Raw genomic sequence first — 19,977 nt, forward strand, 5'->3', positions numbered from 1 at the left:
GATGAGGATGGGGAAATTAATGAGGTATGTAATGGATTATATGGTTCGTTTGAACGGTGTGCAGAAGACATGAGAGAAATATGTTTAGAAAATGATAAGAAAACTTTACTGATGTTTAAAGAGATAAGTCCAGGAATGAAATATTATAAATTTTCTAAATTCCCCAAGGTTGACAAGGTTGATTAATATGTATTTCAAACATCCTAGTACTTGTGTAATTGTGGGTCCTTCCCAATCGGGAAAAACCACATTAGTAAGAAAAATTATTCACAACAAAATTTATGAAAATTCTCTGAAGAAGATTTTGTGGTGTTACTCTGTATATCTACCGTTTTTTCAAGAAGAAAGCGATATCACATTTATGTATGGGTTACCAGAATCTGTTGAAGGATGGGATTTGATAATAATCGATGATTTGATGCATGAGTTGTCTCCAAAAACAGCATTTTTGTTTACAACAGAATCTCATCATTGTAATGTAAGTGTGATTTTAATAATGCAAAATTTGTTTCCGAAAAATAAGATTATGAGAGATATAAGTTTAAATACTCATTACTTGATTTTATTTAAAAATAATCGTGATGAAAGTCAGGTGAATTGCTTGGGTCGTCAGGCTTTTGCAGGAAAATTTAATTTTTTCATGGATGCATATAAAAAAGCAACAGAAAAGGAATTTGGTTATTTGTTATTGGATTTTCATCCTACAACGGATAAGAAATTTTCTGTGAGAGATTCCTGTTTTCCTGACAAACAAGGTATTTTCTGGATATACTTGCCTATAAAATGAAGAACGTAAAGAAAAATTATCATATGCTGGCTTTTTTAGCGAAGACTACTCCTTCTCAACGAAAAGCAATATTGAAAGAAGCTACTCCAAATCAGATTAAAGTTTTGTGCGAAATATGTGATAATTTGCGGAGAGGAAATATACCTGCTGATGTTCGTAAATTAGGAAAATATAAAAAAATTATCAGGAAATTAAGTGAAAAACACATTCCTTTAAATACCAAGAAAAAAATTTTGGTTAATCAATCCGGTGGATTCCTTCCTCTTCTACTGGCTCCATTATTGTCTATGGCAGGAGGATTAATTGGTAAAGTAATAGGAAAAAGAATTTAATGGCGAAGCAGATGGCCCTAGTTCCTCCCGAATTACTGATGAGTTATCAAAAGCCTGAAATAAGAATTGGTTCTAATATCGAGGAATTACTTGAGAGTACAAATTTACCTGATGACAGTAAAGTCAAGCTATTAAGTCAATTGATTTCGAGATATCAGAAAACCGTTCACACTCCTAAAGAACCTGTTAGAGTATCTGTTGTGTCTAACCAAACAGAAGAAACAGAATCTCGACTAAAAGAAAAAGCTGATCACGACGATGGATTTATTAAACAAATAACTTTATCAGTACCTCAATTATATCAAAAATATATACCACATTTAATTGCTAAGCTTGATCGAAATCATTATGGATGGAATTCTAAAGGTGAATTAACAATTGAAGGGAAACCCATTATCGGAAGTCATATGGTAGACCTCGTTTCGTATGTTATGCGAAATAGGAAAACGGTATCACCTCCTGTTGGTTTTAACGAATTTTGGACTATTTTAAAGAAAATAAACCTTCCACAAGAGTGGATTGGAAACAAAGGTTTGACAACATTACCTGAAAAAATACAATATCAACCGAAATCACTGGAAACTCCAGAAGAAATTTTCTCTCCATCGCTATTTCATCAACCGAAAAAATCTAAGAGGAAGAGGAAGAAAAATTTTGAATGGAAAAACTTTTGAAATCGATATACTATAATCCGAAATCTCCAGCATCTTTTGGTGGTGTGAGTAAATTAGTTAAAGAATCGAATTTACCGCGATCTGATGTTAAAAAATGGTTGTCTTCTCAATTAACTTATACACTTCATAAACCTGTACGAATTAAATATTCGCGAAGAAAAACTAAAAGTTTTTATCCTAACGACTTATGGCAAGCTGATTTAATTGTATTAAAACAATTTTCTAGATTTAATAATGGAATAAAATATTTACTAACTGTAATCGATGTATTTACTAAGTATTGCTATGTCGTAGCTATAAAAGATAAAAAACCTCAGTCAGTTTTTAATGCTTTTCAAACCATTTTTAAAAAAAGAAACGTTCCGAAAAATTTACAAACTGATAAAGGAAAAGAATTTTATAATAGATTAGTAAAAAATCTTTTTAAAAAATTTAAAATTAATCATTATTCAACTCATTCAGATACAAAAGCAGCAGTTGTGGAAAGATTAAATAAAACTTTGCGGAATAAAATATATAGATTATTTACTTATCGTAATTCTTATAAATATATCGATAAATTATCAGATATTGTGAAAAGTTATAATAATAGTTTTCATAGAAGTATTGGCATGTCTCCATCGGAAGTTACCCCCCTACATCATAGCATGATTTTCGAAAAGTTGTATGGTATAAAAGGAGGAAATACGTTTAAATTTAATATTGGTGAGTTTGTTCGAATTTCGAAAATACGTAAAACATTTAGTCGAGGATACCTACCCGGTTGGACTAAGGAAATATTTATTATTCATGATCGTTTTCCATCTCATCCTCCAACATATATATTAAAGGATTTAAATAACGAGATTTTGGAAGGACGATTTTATACAGAAGAATTACAGAAGGTAACAAAATGATGCAATCAGACTTTTTTGTGACTCTGACAAGCAATGCCAGCATGAAGTTATTCCCTGAAAATAACCAATCTCATTTCACCGTGAAAATGAGTCCGCCTATTGATTTACATGGAAAATGGGTGGTTGGTTTGACAGAAGTTATTATTCCTAGAAATTGGTTTAATATATCTAATCATAATAATGATTATACTATTACTAGACATAAGATTAGGAGAGAAAAAATAGAAGATAAAACATATGTGATTCCATTAACTACAGCTAAAGAAAATGAAGGAGAGACTCTTTTCGATTGGATAAACAAGAATATAGTTTCATTAACAGGGTCTAACACGGCAGAATTCGTTTTAGACAAGAATTATAAAGACATAAAAATAAATTTGAAAGAAGGATTTGAGCTGCATATTACGAAAAAAAATGCTCACAAATTACTTTATTTATTAAATTTTCCGCTGAAAGAAATTATATTTAAACAAGGCACTTCAAATTTAATATTGCGAGCGGAGTCAGGGGAATATATATCAAATTCTAAATTTTATAAAGATCAATTTATACTTTTAATAGAAAGAAATAAAAAAGTTGTCGAGGAAATTGATGTAGAGGAAAAAATTTTTATTCCTATTGGACTTTATTCATCTGCAGAAAAATTTTTAGGGATTTTTAAATATACTAAATTAGCATTACTACCTAATAACAAAATCATTTTAAAAGTTCCTAAAAATATAACGATTGAATTTGGAAACGAATTAAAAGATTTGTTAGGGTTTAAAACACACAAATTTTCTGAGGGTGAATATGTGAGCGACTATCCAATCGAATTGTCTGCAGGAATTTCAGAAATTTTTATTTATTCAAATATTGTTGCTTCTCATCGTGTTGGAGATATATCTGCTCCTCTTTTAAGGGTTATACCTGTGATGGGGGAGAAGACCGATCAAATAGTTAGAGTTTACCAGTCCCCTCTATACTTTCCATTAACCCGTAATTATATTGATACAATTGAAATTGAGCTGCGAACTGCTAACGGGAAAGAAATCATCTTTTTTGGGGGAAAAACATTATTAGTTTTATCTTTTAAACAGATATAAATATCGTTATATTTTATTTATTAACGTTAGTTCGTCTTTGAGAAGTAGAAAATGAAGCTCGATCCTAAGGATTGTATAAATTATTACTGCAATCAGGCAGGAGGAACGATATGGAAACACGATTTTCCTTTTACACAACAATTTGGAAGAGGGAATTATTTCGCTGGACCGCAAATACAGAGGGGATATGGATTTTTCACGAATCTGTTTCGAAAATCTATTCCCCTAATTTCTAAAGTGGGGAAGTATCTGGGTAGCAAGGCTTTAAAATTTGCATCAAATGTAGGATCGGATGTAATTGGAGGGAAGTCGTTTAAAGAATCTACAAAGTCTCGTTTTAAAGATGTGGGATCTGAAATTAAGCAAGATATACTTAAAAAAGTCCAGACAGGATCAGGTATAAAAAGAAAACGAGGAAAAAGATTAATTCAGTCACAAAAGAAGAAGAAGAAGCGAAAACTTAACGATATTTTTGCTGATTAGAAATGGATCCTCATTCGTGTGGTTGTCTCAAATCAGAATTGGACCTATTTAATACTGTTTCGACTCAACTAGCAATTGAGAATACTTACGAAGTTATTGCTCATCCAGTAGCCACCATATCGGATAGCAGAGCACCTATTGAGTTTCTGATATCAGGATCGGGTGAGCATTATATGGATCTACATTCAATTTATTTATGCATTCAAGCAAAAATTCTAAAGAAGGATGGATCGAATCTAAGTTCTGAAGACAAAGTCACACCTGTTAATTATTTTTTAAATAGTATGTTTTCACAGTGTACGATGTTTTTAAATGATAAACAGATTAGCGCTCATGTTAATTACCCATATAAAAGTATATTAGAGGCCTTACTATTTAATTCGAAAGAAATGCAAGAAACTTTTTTAACAACCGCATTATTTTTTAAAGATACTGCAGGACAAATGGATTCGATAAATCCCTTAGATGAAAATAACACTAACCATGGATTAGTTAAAAGATTTAACATTAGCAAAGAAAGTAGAATAATAGATTTAATGGGGCGGCTTCATATCGATTTAGCAAATCAGCCAAAGCTTTTAATAAACAATGTGGACCTGAGGGTGAAATTGGAGAGATCTAAAGAAAATTTTGCACTAATGGCAAATAACGATGAGTATAAAATCATTATTAAAAATGCATCGTTGAAAATTAATAAAGTAGATGTCAGTTCATCAGTTCAAATTGGGATAGAAAAAGCCTTACAAACCGGTATAATAAAAATGCCATTTCGTAGAACTGATGTTAAAGTTTTTACTTTAACGAGTGGAATTCAGTCTACAAGTATTTCGAATGTAGTTATAGGTCAGCTACCCTACAGAATAACTCTGGGATTAGTTTCCAACTCAGCATTTAACGGAAATGTAAAGCGTAATCCTTTTAATTTTAAAAATTATAATTTAAATTATATATGTTTATCAAAAGACAATCAGATGGTTCCCGCTAAACCATACTGTCCGGACTATAGCAATAAAATTTATGCAAGAAATTTTATCTCCTTATTTGAAGATACTGGATGTATTCACCATCACAGATCTACAAATATATCTTATGATGAATATAAAGATGGCTATGCTCTATATTGTTTTGACCTCACCCCTGATAAATCAGGATCTGAGGGTCATATAAGCGTGAACCAGCTGGGAAACATTGCTATTGAACTAAAGTTCTCAAAGGCGATACAAGAAACGGTAAATGTTATTTGTTTGTTGGAATATAATAATACTTTAGAAATTGATCATTCACGAACTGTATTCACCGATTATTAATGAATACCGTTACTTTATGGAGATTAGCGGCGAGCGATCCGAAAATAAAAAGAAATTTTGGGGGAGTGTTTGCATCAGACGATCTCCCGTTTCGAGTTGGTAATAAGCAATCATTTATAATTAATTTAGATGAAAGAAATAAGCGAGGAAGCCATTGGGTATCAGTATTTTTTACGAAAGATAAAAATTCTTGCATTTATTACGACAGTTATGGATTAAAACCGAGGAAAGCAAATATCATCAGATTTATAAAACGAAATTCAAAAAAATATTGTTGGAATAATATTATTCACCAAAGTTTGTTTTCCTTAAACTGCGGTTATTTTTGCTTATATTTTTTATATAAAATTAATAGAAATCTATGTTTATCAGAATTACATGTAACGGATAAATTTTATAACGATGAATTTGTTAAAAAGTTTGTTAAAAATAATTTTCATTTGTCAAAACCGATTGTAACAACTAATAATCAATGTTGTAATTCAATAAAAAAATCTATTTAAAATATAAAATTGTGTTTTTATTTACAAAATTTACATTCATGTTTTTCTTCAATGCAGGAAGGGTTTTCAGAATACATCCGATAATTCTATGTAAAAGTAAAAATATATTTAATATTTTCAAAATGAGGTAATATTTAAAACAAAATAATATATTTTTACCTGTTTTCATATAATGCTTATATGAAAAGACATTACACAAGCCGCAATGGTGTTGGAAATCCCAATGATAGGGACACAGTATTTTAATTTCGGAAGATTTTGGAACTCCGAATTTTTCCACATCTAGCGATTTAATGGCGGTATTACAGATATCATTTGCTCTACGAATTAAAAGTTTTTCTATTTCCCCCCCTTTAAAAAAAATAAATCCATATTTTTGAAATAAATTTTTAAAAGTAAAAACAATATCATCATGATGAATCCATTCATCATTTTCAGGCTTATACGATAAATATAATTTATGTAATCTATTACAGAATCTAACAGTTTTTTTATCGGATAAAGTTAATTTATCCCACCGTATTTCAGGGTGGAAAAAATTAATAACTCCAAAATCCTCCGAATTAAAACCTGTATACCCCATCTGTCGTATTAAATATCCGTTGTATGGGTGTAAACATGCTTCATTTTTAAATCTGAATCCCTGGCAATCTAGTATAACCCCGGGCTTATCTAAAATAGTAAAATTAATTTTATATATAGATTATTATAGCTAGGACTACTACTAAACATATTTTTTTAAAAAAAAAACTTACTATCCATTTTTGCTTGAGTCCACTCATTGATACTCATGTTTCTCCAGTGGTTGCTACCGTGATTTTTCTCTAAAAGCTAGTGAATGTCTGTCGAGTATTTATAGAAAAAAGATTACTTCCGTGTTTCTTACCCAGGGGTAGGGGATTTCTCCCTCACCCATCAACTTGACAACCCTGATAAAAACTTCCGCATTCAGGTTGACCTGTGAGAATAGCTAGAGGATTTTCTCATCCAGCTTAATATACTGGTGATTTATGATTTTAGCTTTAGTTTATATGACATCATCAATACAAAAATTGAATTCTTAAATTTTAATATAGACATCTACCAAACTGACTCATACAAAATATGGTTTTTATCCGAAACAACTTTAAAGCATAATACTAAAATAAACCAGAGAAGTACCAAAATTGAGTGATGTAGAAAAATTTAAATATATACATTTAGCAAGCTGACTCATACAAAATATGGTTTTTATCTTTATCCAAACAACATTAAAGCATAATACTTAAAATAAACCAGAGAAATACCAAAATTGAGTGATGTAGAAAAATTTAAATATATACATTTACCAACCCTAAAGCATAATACTTAAAATAAACCATAGAAATACCAAAATTGAGTGATGTTATATATACACTATTTTTTTTTTTTAAAAAGTATGTGTTGTGTATTTAATATGGTAACTAATAATTATTCCAATTCATTAATAAAAATCAACAAATATATTACCAATACAGAAGTCGATGTTGTAATCCTCAGGGAATTCTCCATCAGAGGACAAAGGATGACAATGATAACAGGTCTTCATTAGGGAATGAGAATTTTAGTTTTTCTCCATCTCTGTCGTCTTTTTGGAGAAGAACAATCCTCATCCTCAGATGAAGAAGAACTAGAATTCTCATCCCCTAATGAAGGGTTGTTCGCATTCTCATTCTCTGATGATGTTATATCATCGGGCTCTAATGGAGATCTTGGGCCTTCCCCTAATTTGTAGTAATATGTGGTGTCTTCCTCTCGAGGTGGCATTGGTCTTTTATTGGGCCTTTCCTCCCTTGACGCCATTGTCACCCACTGTTGCTGGGCAAGAAATCTATCCCTGACTCTGTAGGGGATATAGGCCTTTTCAGGGATGACCGCCATGATTAGGGGTGTTCGCTTATTCTTATCATGATTTTTCACCTCTCTAATCATGGCTCTATACCCAGCAACAGTGCTCTCTTCATTAGTTATAATAAGGCCTTCTGTATTTTACATGCTATATTCAAGAAAATATACATACAACCTATTATAAGTTAATATCAAAAATATTATAGTATCCTCTCACTCCTTAGAGGTTTTTTGTTGTCATCATGTTAGTAGTTAGTAAAACAATAGATCTGATTAAAAAATAAAAAATCTTTCATTTTTCCCCCTCAATATTTAACCATCAGTTCGAATGCTGCGATAATAGGATAGATACCCTGTTTTAAGGTTGATGACTGCAACTCTCGAAGGTTAATAACCTAACTAGGAAAACACACAAACACTCCCCATGACCTAGGGTCGATGACACTTCCTCATACCGATTAACCTTTCAGCAGTGGGAGAGTCAGGTATGGTTCTATCCCTTAGTAGTGGAGAATATACCTGAAAAATTTTTAAAGTATTTTTTCACGCAATTTTTCACATTTCCGTTTTAGAAAAAGTATTTGTAAACAGTTATGTCTAGTAAAGAAAAGTCTTTTTTTATTGTTACATAGTTCATTTTTTATGTGAATTTTTTTTTGCGGTAGTTTTTGGCTAGATTTTGGTGATACCCCCAAAAGAATTTAACGTATATATAGGTCCCTCACCACTGCCACATGATCGCCCTTGACGTATATATACGTCCCTCACTGCTGAGTGGTTAAGAAGCGTTACCTTCGAAGACAGATATGTCCTAATTTAGTTTCAACCGTTACCTTCAAAGACGGATGTGCCCTAATTTACTTGCATGCGTCACCTCAAACACGAGTGTAGGTCACTAACAGAGGATAAAAAGGGAGCAATTTTTCCTAAAAACTTCACTCATCGATTCTTCACCCAGTGATTCTTCTACTCGTTATTTCTTCTAGTGCTAAAGAAAAAATGTCGTCGGACGGAGGTACGTAATTCTATTTTAGTAATAATATCACCCATCTTAATTTAAATTATATATTTTTATAAACTAATTCTAGAATTTGACTTTGATTTCGAAAAGAAGACAACTAAGAAGAGAACTTCAAAAACAAAAACTGGGGAGACTACCGAAAAAAAACAGAGATTTGATTTGGATTTAACCGAGGAGAAAAGTAAGCAACCAAAAATTCCTGACTTTAAAGTTAAAATTAGCGATTCGGAGAGAATTGAGATACAGGAGTTTAAGGCAAATTTTTATGTGTGTCTAAGCAAATCCAGAGGGTCATACCCTCCCAACAAATATAATATCAAGGTGACTGACTTCAAGAAGTATAAACAAGCATTTAACGCCATACAAGAACATTTGGATGAGTACAGTAAAATTTAAAGTTCTAGTTTTAATACTATGTTTTAAGTGTATAACGGTTTTTAGTATATAAAATTTATTAAGAACAACAGTGTTCAATTAATACTATGTTAAGTATATAATATTATATTTTAAGTGTATAAAATTTATTCTATGGTAATATGGCTTTCACATTTGCATTAAGAAAAACAGCGTTCAAAGGTTATGTGAGAAGTTATAGAGCATTTATCTCTAATTATAGCGATCCGAGTATTTTACTTGAAAATATTAGAGGTACTATTTATAGTATTTTAACTAATAATGATTTAATTTCGAGAATGAAATTTTTATTAAATTTAAAGATAAGATTTATAAAATATTTGGAGAATGAGATTATTACTCAAGACATATTTTTCTCCAGTCGGGTAGAACATATTTTATCTCAATATATGATCAATGAAAGGTTAACAAATGCTTTCGACACAATTTTAAACTTCATTGATCAGTTTATTAAAAATGGGTCTGGGTGGATTATTAAAGAAATTATATTTGTGGATATTCATTTAGGAATTTATAAGGCTGAGAATGGGGGGTGTGCGGGGGTCATCCTACCCAAACGTCTATCAAATAAGCATTGTTTGTTGAATATTAAATGTAGTGATAATTACTGTTTTTTATACTGTATAATTGCTAGTTTGTATCCAAATACTAATAACAAAAATTCAATTTATTCGTATAGGAAATTTTTGAAATATTTAAATACAAATACTCTAAAATTTCCAGTAAATATTAAAAATATCCCCTCATTCGAAAAAAATAATTGTTTGAAAATTCAAGTATTTGGATACGAAAAAGAAATAATTTACCCTATTTATATAAGTAAATATCAATTTGAAAAAGAAATTAATTTGTTATTATATAAATCCCATTATTTTCTAATTAGAAACTTTAACAGACTATTGTCTGAAAAATCAGGGATTAGAAAATTCTGTCCCCGCTGTCTAATAGGCTTCCAGAGAAGCCATACCTTAAACGAGCACATAAAATTATGCTCTAATTATAAATATCAAAAAGTTTCTACTCCAACTGGAGAAAAGGCAATTGCTAAATTTAGTAATTATGAAAAGCAATTATATCATCCTGTGGTGATTTTTGCAGATTTTGAATCAATTCTAGAGGAAGTTCATGTAGATGCTGTAAATCTAAATTCTAGTTTTACTAAAACTATTCAGATTCATAAACCTATATGTTATTCTATTGTTATTATTGAAAATGATGATACTTTATTATATTGTAATTTTTATTGTGGTAAAGATCCTATTAAGCATTTTTTATTTGATATTCAGAATCAATTAAATATTTTATTAGATAAAATAAATACTTATGTAGAAATGAATATAGATACTATTCCCGATAATTATGAACATCAGTGTCATATATGTGAGGAGGGGTTTAATAATGATGATATCAGAGTAAGAGACCACGATCACCTAACAGGGAATTTTCCGGGGAATGTCCCACAATCACTGCAATTTGAATTATAGATTCAAAAAATTTATTCCCATTATACTACATAATTTTACAGGTTATGACTCTCATCTGATTTTCAAAAATATCCCCTCCAAACTATTTTCGAGAATTCAGATTATTCCTGTAAATTCAGAAAAATTCACGACGTTTACTCTAGATCATTTTAAATTCATTGATAGTTATCAATTTTTAAATTCCTCGCTAGATAGATTAACAGAAAATTTAAAAAATGCAAATTATAATTTTCCTATTTTTAATCAATTTTTCTATAACAACAAAAATAAAAATTTGTTAAAAAGAAAAGGAATTTTTCCCTATTCTTATTTTAAAAACGAAGATATTTTATACGAGAGATGTTTACCACCCAAAAAATATTTTTATAATGAATTATCTGGAGAAAATATTAGTGATGATGATTACCAGCATGCAAAATTAGTTTGGGAAAAATTTCATTGTAAAAATTTTAAAGATTATTTAAAATTATATCAATATGTTGACACTTTATTATTAGCTGATATATTCCAAAATTTTAGAAAATTAAGTTTAAAGTATTATAATTTAGATCCAGTATATTTCATAACAGCTCCAGACCTAACTTGGAATTGTGGGTTAAAAATGACAAAAATCGAGCTGGAATTATTTAGGGATATTAATATGTATCTTTTTATCGAAGGGGGGATGAGAGGGGGGCTATGTCTCTGCGGAAAACGGTTTGCTAAAGCTAATAACCCTCTAATTCCAAAAACCTATGATAAAAATCAACCACATAACTATATCATTTCGATAGATGCTAATAATCTCTATGGATTTGTAATGAGTTCTTATTTACCTGTAAATAATTTCAGATGGTTATCTGAGGATGAGATAAATGCTTTAGACATTCGTAATATCCCTGATAGAAATGATATAGGCTATATTTTAGAAGTTGATTTAAAATATCTCCCAAATATTCACCAGCGTCATAATGACTTACCGCTAGCTCCAGAACACCTCATTATTCCTTATGATTTATTATCAAATTATCAAAAATCAATATTAACTAAATTAAATTTAAAATATAATAATAATAATAAGAAATTAATTCCAACTCTTTTTGATAAACAAAATTATGTAATTCATTATAGAAATTTAAAATTTTATTTAGAAGAGGGGTTAATATTAACTAAAATTCATCGAGTGCTCGGATTTAACCAAGAGCCATGGCTTAAAAAATATGTACTTTTTAATAACAAAAACGTCAGGAATCGACAAATGATTTCGATAAATCTTTTTTTAAATTAATGAATAACAGCTTTTTTGGGAAGACCTGTCAAAATGTGAGGAAACGCTTAAATTTAAAAACAGCTACGACTGAAAATCAATGTCGGAAATATTTATCCCAGATATCTCTCGAAAATTTCCAAATTATTAATGATAATCTCACAATTTTTAAGATGATAAAAAATTAACTTATGTTTGGATAAACCAATTTATATAGGGTTTTGTGTATTAGAATTGAGTAAATTGCATATGTATCAAACATTTTATAAAATATTTAAAAATAAATATGGTGAAAATGTGAATTTATTATATACCGATACCGATTCGCTAACACTTCAAATCTATACAGATAACATATATGGGGACTTTAAATTATTTCCGGATATTTTCGATTTTAGCAACTATCCAACTACATACAAACTATTTGATGTAAGGAAGAAAAATAAACTAGGATATTTTAAAGATGAGACATCATCTAAACCTATAATAGAATTTTGTTCATTAAAACCAAAAATGTATTCGTATATTTTTGATAATCAAAATAAAAAAACAGCTAAAGGAATTAAAAAATCCGTTGTTAAAACCTTTAACCATGAAAAATATAAAGAAGTTTTATTTAATAGTCAACTATTGAGAAATCAGCAGTTTGGAATTAAAAGTAAAAATCATGTTGTGACAACATATCTTCAGAATAAAATATCACTCTCACCATTTTATGATAAAAAATTTATTTCTGATAATGGTATAGATGTGACATCGTTTGGGCATTATAATTTTTATATTTAAATTCTTCCAGATTTTCTGATATCATCATACCCTCAATACGGTTATATATTATTATACAAGAGGAAACGAAATTCAAAAACTTGTTTAATACATGGTGTTTCGAGTAAAACATATCTTTGTTTAAAACAAGCTGTGAATAAAGCCGGATTATTTAAATTACCGGAGAATAAGAAATACTATTGTAAATTTTTTATACTAACTAACCAGATAACAATACTGTTATGTAATAAGAATTTTATAAAATGTGGTTGTGTTAATTGTAGTAATCAACTGTAATAATCATTACTGTACTTTTTTAAAAATGTTGTAACCAATAATATGTTTATGTAAAAAAAAATAAAAACTTTATCCTAATATCGAATTTTTTTTATAGACTACACATACATTACTTCACTGGAATGGAAAAAATTCTCGAGTTTACCCATGGATGAAAATAACATCAGACGTTTTAAAAACTTTGTTAACTGGGAAATTATAAGCCAAAAAACTGATTTAAGTCGAGACTTCATTTCTGAATTTGCAGATAGTTTAAACTGGGAATTAATATGGAAAAATTATATATTCACTACTACATTCATCAAAAAACATATTAAACATGCAAACTGGAATTTAATTTCTGAACATCAAGTATTAGATGAAGAATTCATGGATAATTTTTCAGAATATCTTAATTGGGATAAAATAGCAAAATTTCAGCTTCTCTCTGATAATTTTGTTAAGAAATATATTGATAAATTAAATATGAGAATAGTTTTAAAATATCAACGATTAAAAACAGATACACTGAGGGAATTAAAAGATTATCTCCACTGGGATTTAGTTTCTCGCTATCAAATACTGAACGAAGATTTCATTCACGATTTCAAATATCATCTTTTCTGGTGTTACATTATAAAATATCAGAAACTAGATCATAAATATATTGCCGAAAATTCTCATAGTTTGTTAGTCTATATACTTCAAGATATTAGTAACATCGTTGATGACATAATGGATCGGTTAAATAAATTCGACGAAGAAAGAAGAAAGAAAATTAAAAATCTGTAATATTATATTAGATTTTTTAAAAATAAAAATTATTAAATCTTAAAAAGAGTCAATTGTATTATCTAGAAATATATTCTGATATTTCTAACATCATTAGTAAAAACTTACGTCTTAAAAAAGAGCACAGGATTTTACTTCTGTTCTTCTTACAAAAAACAAAGGCATATGAACGCATTGGTAAAGAAACGCTTCAGGTAGAGAGGCTACTTCAAGGATGTTAGAAAGGTGAATTTGTAATTACTCTAAGGACATTGCAAAGAATTTTCATCATCTATTTTAAAGCCGGGGTAGATATAAATCTCTCATTTAAAAAAAACAGAGGCTACTACAAAAACGTCTAAGGTCATTAGGGACGTGGGAAAGAATTTTCAAAATCAGGGTATAAGACAATTTTTATAAATAGAACCAACTTCACAGATGCTGGGGAGGGATTTTTGTAATTATCTTGAAGTCAGTAGGAGATGATTATCAGACGGGGTGAAGTAGGAATTCTAACAAATTAAACTTTATTGATGGAAGGAGATGATTATTAGATGGGTGAGGTAGGAGGGGAATTATTTTTGATGCTGATAAGGAACAATTTTTGACTTCACTTCAGAGTAGAGCGTAATCCTCTTTATTTTTATAACTCAGTTTGTATCATTCATTTACATTAAAATCTATATTAATTTAATTTTAGAATCCAAAGTGTATCTTTTCTATACTACTAAGTTCCATGTTAAGTAACTGGACGCAATCTACAAGTAATGTTAATCTGGCAAGCTTCGCGGTATCACCAGAAATTGCAAAAAAAGGCAAACCATTCACAGATGGTGAGTATGTCAAAGATTGCTTCATACGTGCATCTGAAGAACTGTTTCGTGATTTCAAAAACAAACCAGAAATCTTGAAAAAAATCAAAGAATTGCCACTATCCGCTAAAACAGTACAAGATAGAATAGCTAAAATGTCTTCAAATGTAACATATTTGCAGGTGGAAGATATTCAACTTTCTTCTGCCTTATCACTTGCTATAGATGAGTCTTGCGACATAAAAGACATGGCACAAGTTACCCTTTTTGTCAGGTATATGTCTTCCCAAGGTCCAAAAGAAGAACTTCTAGGATTGCTACCGCTCTCGGGACAAACTAGAGGGGAAGATATAGCGAATTCCGTGCAAAAATGCCTTGAAGACAATAAGATCGATTTAAATAAAATCGTTTCAATAGCAACTGATGGAGCCAGAAGTATGACAGGAAAAAATAAAGGGGCAACAACGATTCTTCAGCAAAGTAAAGCAAAGAAAAGTAAACCACGAAATTCTTACGTTTCACTGTATAATACACCAAGAAATGCTTTGTGCCCAAACATTTCCGGCCGAAATAGTTGAGGTCATGAATTTGGTAATCAAGATTGTTAATAGCATCTTGTCAAAAGCACTCTACCATCGTCAGTTTAAAGAATTCTTAAACGAAATGGAGACTCAGTATTCCGACCTCCTTCTTCACAATAAAGTGCGATGGCTTTCGAAAGGTAAGGTGTTGAAACGTTTCGCTTTGTGCTTGAATGAAATAAATACATTCCTAAATGAAAAAGGCATTAATCACCCTGAATTAGAGGACAACAAATGGTTGCAAAAATTTTACTTTATGGTGGATATCACAGCGAAATTAAATGAGCTGAATCTAAAACTGCAAGGAAAGGGAAACCCAGCCTATGTTTTGGTAGAAGAATTGGTTTGTTTTGAAGAAAAATTAATTCTTTTTGCAGAAGATATTCAGAGCGGTAAATTACTTCATTTTCAATTTCTAAAGCAATATCGCGATAAAACCAGTGCAACTGTTGACACGAATTACTTCAGCACAGTTATAAAAAAAATTAAAGATGAATTTGCTGACAGATTTGAGCAATTCAAAACCAACAAAACCACTCTAGCATTCATAGTAAATCCTCTTAACACAAATAGTAACGAAATCCACATTGAGCCATTTGGAATTGATACTGGATCTCTAGAAATGCAATTGATCGATTTAAAAAGTAAAGCTTTGTGGAGTGGAAAATTTACAGAGTTGAAAAGCAAGTTGGAAGAGTTGGAGTCCAGAAATGTATGTACGTAACGCAACAAAAGTGGACAGCTTTAAAAGAAATGCCGTGACTTGAGGCACTTACATTCAATGCATGGAATAGTCTTCCAGATTGCTACAGTGAGGTGAAGAAGTTAGCATTTGGAGTGCTGACTATCTTCGGATCGACATATTCGTGCGAGCAAGCGTTCTCTTGCATGAATATACTTAAAAGTAAAGTAAGAAGCCAACTGACAAATGAAAATTTAGAATCGTGTCTGAAACTTAAAACAACAAGTTATGAGCCAAATTTATCAAAACTTTCTAAAACCATGCAAAGCCAACGCTTCCATTGAATTTGTTTGCTCAATTGTTTGTTATTCAAGTACAAGTTAGTGTTGTAAGTAAATGTTTAATTAATAATAAAGACCTTTAATGACAAATTAAAAAAAGCAGAAGAAAAAAAAACACAGAACACCAGGTTTTGGGTTACACCCCAGCATACTTAAGTAAATGTTTAATTGTTTTAATTTTTTAAATTTTTAAATAATAAGTAATTATCTAATAATGCCATATATATATTATCTAATTTGTTGTGAAAAACACTACTTATATATGAATAAATAGATTAGTTTTTTTTATCAAAAAACTTTATTTATGCGAGTACTATTTATTGTTGGCAAGAAAAAATTTTGTGGCTCTTTAAAAACTTTGAAATTTTGTAAATTGTAATTTTTGACTCTTCCGACTCAAAAGGTTGCCGACCCCTGGTCTAAGGCAATCCAATGTGTGACCTACTTTCTCTAACATAGTAAAACGAAGTAATTTACAGTACAACGATACACATGAACACTAATCATAACAGTTAAAACAAATTGTTAAAGTTTAAGTTCTTCTAAAATCCTCCAATCGGTAGACATGTCTAAATAACACGCTTATAAACACTAGAAACATAAATGTTTCGAAACTAGAACTAGATAATTATATGCACAAATAAATTAGTAAACCTATAATACATGCCTTCATTTATATCCTAACAAAGATCTGTTCTTGCTAATTGTCAAAAAATAAATTATTTTTCAGCCTTTCTTTCTATAAAGTAGCATATTCTGAAAATCAAGTTCTAAATTCACAGTAAAATTTCCACCTTTTATCCATTAAAAACAACGCAAAATGTATGAATCCACATGATAAAAATTTACCGCAGTGAACTTCGAAGAAACGAGAAACACAGAAACACCAAACCGCACTCTGCAGAAACCTGCTGCCAACTAATTCATACCGGATGCTCCCGTGAAAAATTTCATCACATGACAAAAAGTTTTTGAATAAACGCTAAAAGTTTAAAAAATTCTTTCATAAAACCTGATGAATTTACTTAATAAACAGTAACTAAATCTTTTTAATAAAGATTAATAATTTACCATTATAATTATGCAAATTAAATATAAAAAAGATCACTGCACAAATTCTCCAGCAAACCATGGCTGACTCTTACGTCACTTGGCATTGAAGTTTTCCTGCAAAACACTAAAAATTTTATATAATTATTTTACTAATCCAGTCGAATTTAAATAATATAAAATGTTTAGATCTGTTTAATAAAGATTAGTAATGTACTATCTCAAATATGCAAATTAGATACAACAAAGATCACTGTAGGAAACTGCCTCCAAAAAGTTAAAAATGGCGTTTCGTCACGTGATCGTCCTATCTCCAAGAAATATGAAGAAATATGTTTAAAATTTAATGTTTGTGTACAAATTAGGGGAATACTATAGATTACCACCTATGAAATTTCGGGTCTTTTGGTATACATCTGAACTCAGGAGAGTGAGACGAGTTCAACAATACTCTACTTTTGGACCGGAGACAAAAAATAAAAAAGTTGTCGTACTTTTTTCCAGCGATCGCGCGATGGTATGGAGTCGCGTCGCTCTCTCTGCTAAGTCGGCCTCACTATCGCGATCGGGAGTCGCGTCACTTGCTGTTAAATTGCCCTTAGTAGAGGTTTCCCCTTTTTTTTTTACTTTTTATAATAACTACCGTGAATCAATAACTAGTGACGTTTAGCACATGGCGCCCTGCTGGCGGGTCCTCTTCGGGAGGTCAGTCGAGAGCATGAACAGTCGGAACGACCACCATGTTCGTTGCCATAAATAACATTAACCGAAATGGCGATCTCACGATGATCGGAAGTTGTGTCGCTCTCTCCACTCTCGTATCGCGTGTTTAACCCTACTGGAGATTACCGTAGTCTGACGTCATGGTTTGCAGACTTTACTGCAAGATGGCAGTACTAGCAACTATGGTGCCATCTTCGTGAGAGCATTAAAAAAGTATAATAACTTAAAAAGTATGATTACTTTTTTATTTTTTGTCTCCGGTCTAAAAATAGGGTACCGTTGAACTCGTCTCGGTCCCCTGAGTTCAAATATATAATTAAAGTCCTGAAATTCCATAGGTGGTAATCTATAGTACACCCCAAATTAGTAAATTGTAAGAAATTTCATTGAAGAACACAAAATAATTTTCAACTTACATAAACTACAATAAATGATTATTTCTTCGAAAGAAGTCGATATACACGAATAAATAATAATTATTTAATAATGCTTTTATCTATTTTAAGTTGATATTATAAAAATTAAGCCATTTAATTTGTGTGGATTTATAATTTAGAGTTTCCGAGTATTTTACTGCGAAATTGAATTTAGTAAACAGAAACAAAGATAAGCTATTTAATATAAACAGCACAATACAATAATTTTTATGTAAATTGAGTGTAAATACAGAAAAAAACAAATTATATCAAGATGGGACAAACAAGCTTACATCTCCAGAACAGAGCTTATAATTCGTTGTCATTTTCAGCCTTTTCCTACTTCCATTGTTTTATGTTAATGAAAAGTTAATGTTTTATAATAAAAGTACATCTTCTTAGTGAATGAAGATAAAAGTATTGAAATATAATATTCACACAAAGAAAAGAATTCATGTATGTTAATATTATAAATTTGAAATGGAATGTTCCAAGTATAAGAGTAAAAGGGAGAGAAAAGAAGCCATGTATGGGGGAAAAATGTGTTTTTATCTAAATTATAATAATTTACTTATATTTACTTGAAATATCGACAATTTTCTTCTGGAAAAATGTTTCTTGATAAAATTAATTATCTACATGAATAAAACTTTCTAAATGTATTATTATACATTAATTACAATGACTGACTATCTTTTATTATCCTTTCTGTAGTATGTCTTATTTATTAAACATAGTTTCCTAGATTATAGCATAATAATGTGTATAAAAAGTAAAAGTTTTGTTAATTTGTAAATGCATATACACCCACAAAAGCATAGTGTACCCTCTGTATATTTAACATCAGTTACTCGCGATTGAATTTTTTAAGTAAGCCTGTTTAATCCATAATTTATTTGACAGAAATTGTTTTTGGCCTGTATTTCATATATATAGTGTTTTCCTCGTGATATTATTTCAAATATCGAAAAAAAATACATTTCTAACATGGATATACATGAATATTTTTATTTCTAAATATTATATTTTGATACTTTTATCTTTCTTCACTAAGAACAATGTACTTTTATTTTAAAACATTCACTTTTACCAAGATCAAAGTAAGAACCAGGCAGAAAATGACAATGAATTATAAGCTCTGTTCGAGGGATATCAGCTTATTCGTCTTAGCATTGATATAATTCGTTTTTTCTGTATTTACACTCAATTTACGCAAAAGTTACTGCATTGTGCTGTTTGTACTTAATAGCTTATCTTTGTTTCTGTTTACTAAATTGAATTTTACAGTAAAATACTCGAAAACGCTAAATAATGAAAGCCAAACACAGATTACTTAGCTTAATTTTTACAATATCAACTTAAAATGGATAAAAGTATTATTAAATATTTATTGTTTAATAATTATTATTAATTTGTACAGAAAGATTAAATTTTAAACATATTTCTTCGTATTTCTTGGTGT

General features: G+C 30.0%; 1 protein-coding gene and 2 long non-coding RNA genes across 3 annotated transcripts in view; 2 read left to right on the forward strand and 1 right to left on the reverse strand.

Moving 5' to 3' along the window:
- The window catches only part of LOC136972680 (uncharacterized), a 222,224-nt gene that overhangs the window by 195,520 nt on the left and 6,727 nt on the right, over window positions 1–19,977 (forward strand). The window lies entirely within an intron of this gene.
- Window positions 1–19,977, forward strand: part of LOC136972676 (mitogen-activated protein kinase kinase kinase 7-like) — a 426,088-nt gene that overhangs the window by 171,510 nt on the left and 234,601 nt on the right. The gene's annotated exons all lie outside the window — the stretch shown is intronic.
- Window positions 6,063–7,149, reverse strand: LOC136972688 (uncharacterized). Its single transcript, XR_010880376.1, has 2 exons — window positions 6,227–7,149; window positions 6,063–6,153 (listed from the first exon to the last, which is right to left on the reverse strand). It is a non-coding gene; the product is annotated as an uncharacterized lncRNA (long non-coding RNA).

This window comes from Centruroides vittatus, unplaced genomic scaffold, assembly GCF_030686945.1.
Source record: "Centruroides vittatus isolate TY-2023 unplaced genomic scaffold, ASM3068694v2 contig_300, whole genome shotgun sequence".
NCBI lineage: Eukaryota > Metazoa > Arthropoda > Arachnida > Scorpiones > Buthidae > Centruroides > Centruroides vittatus.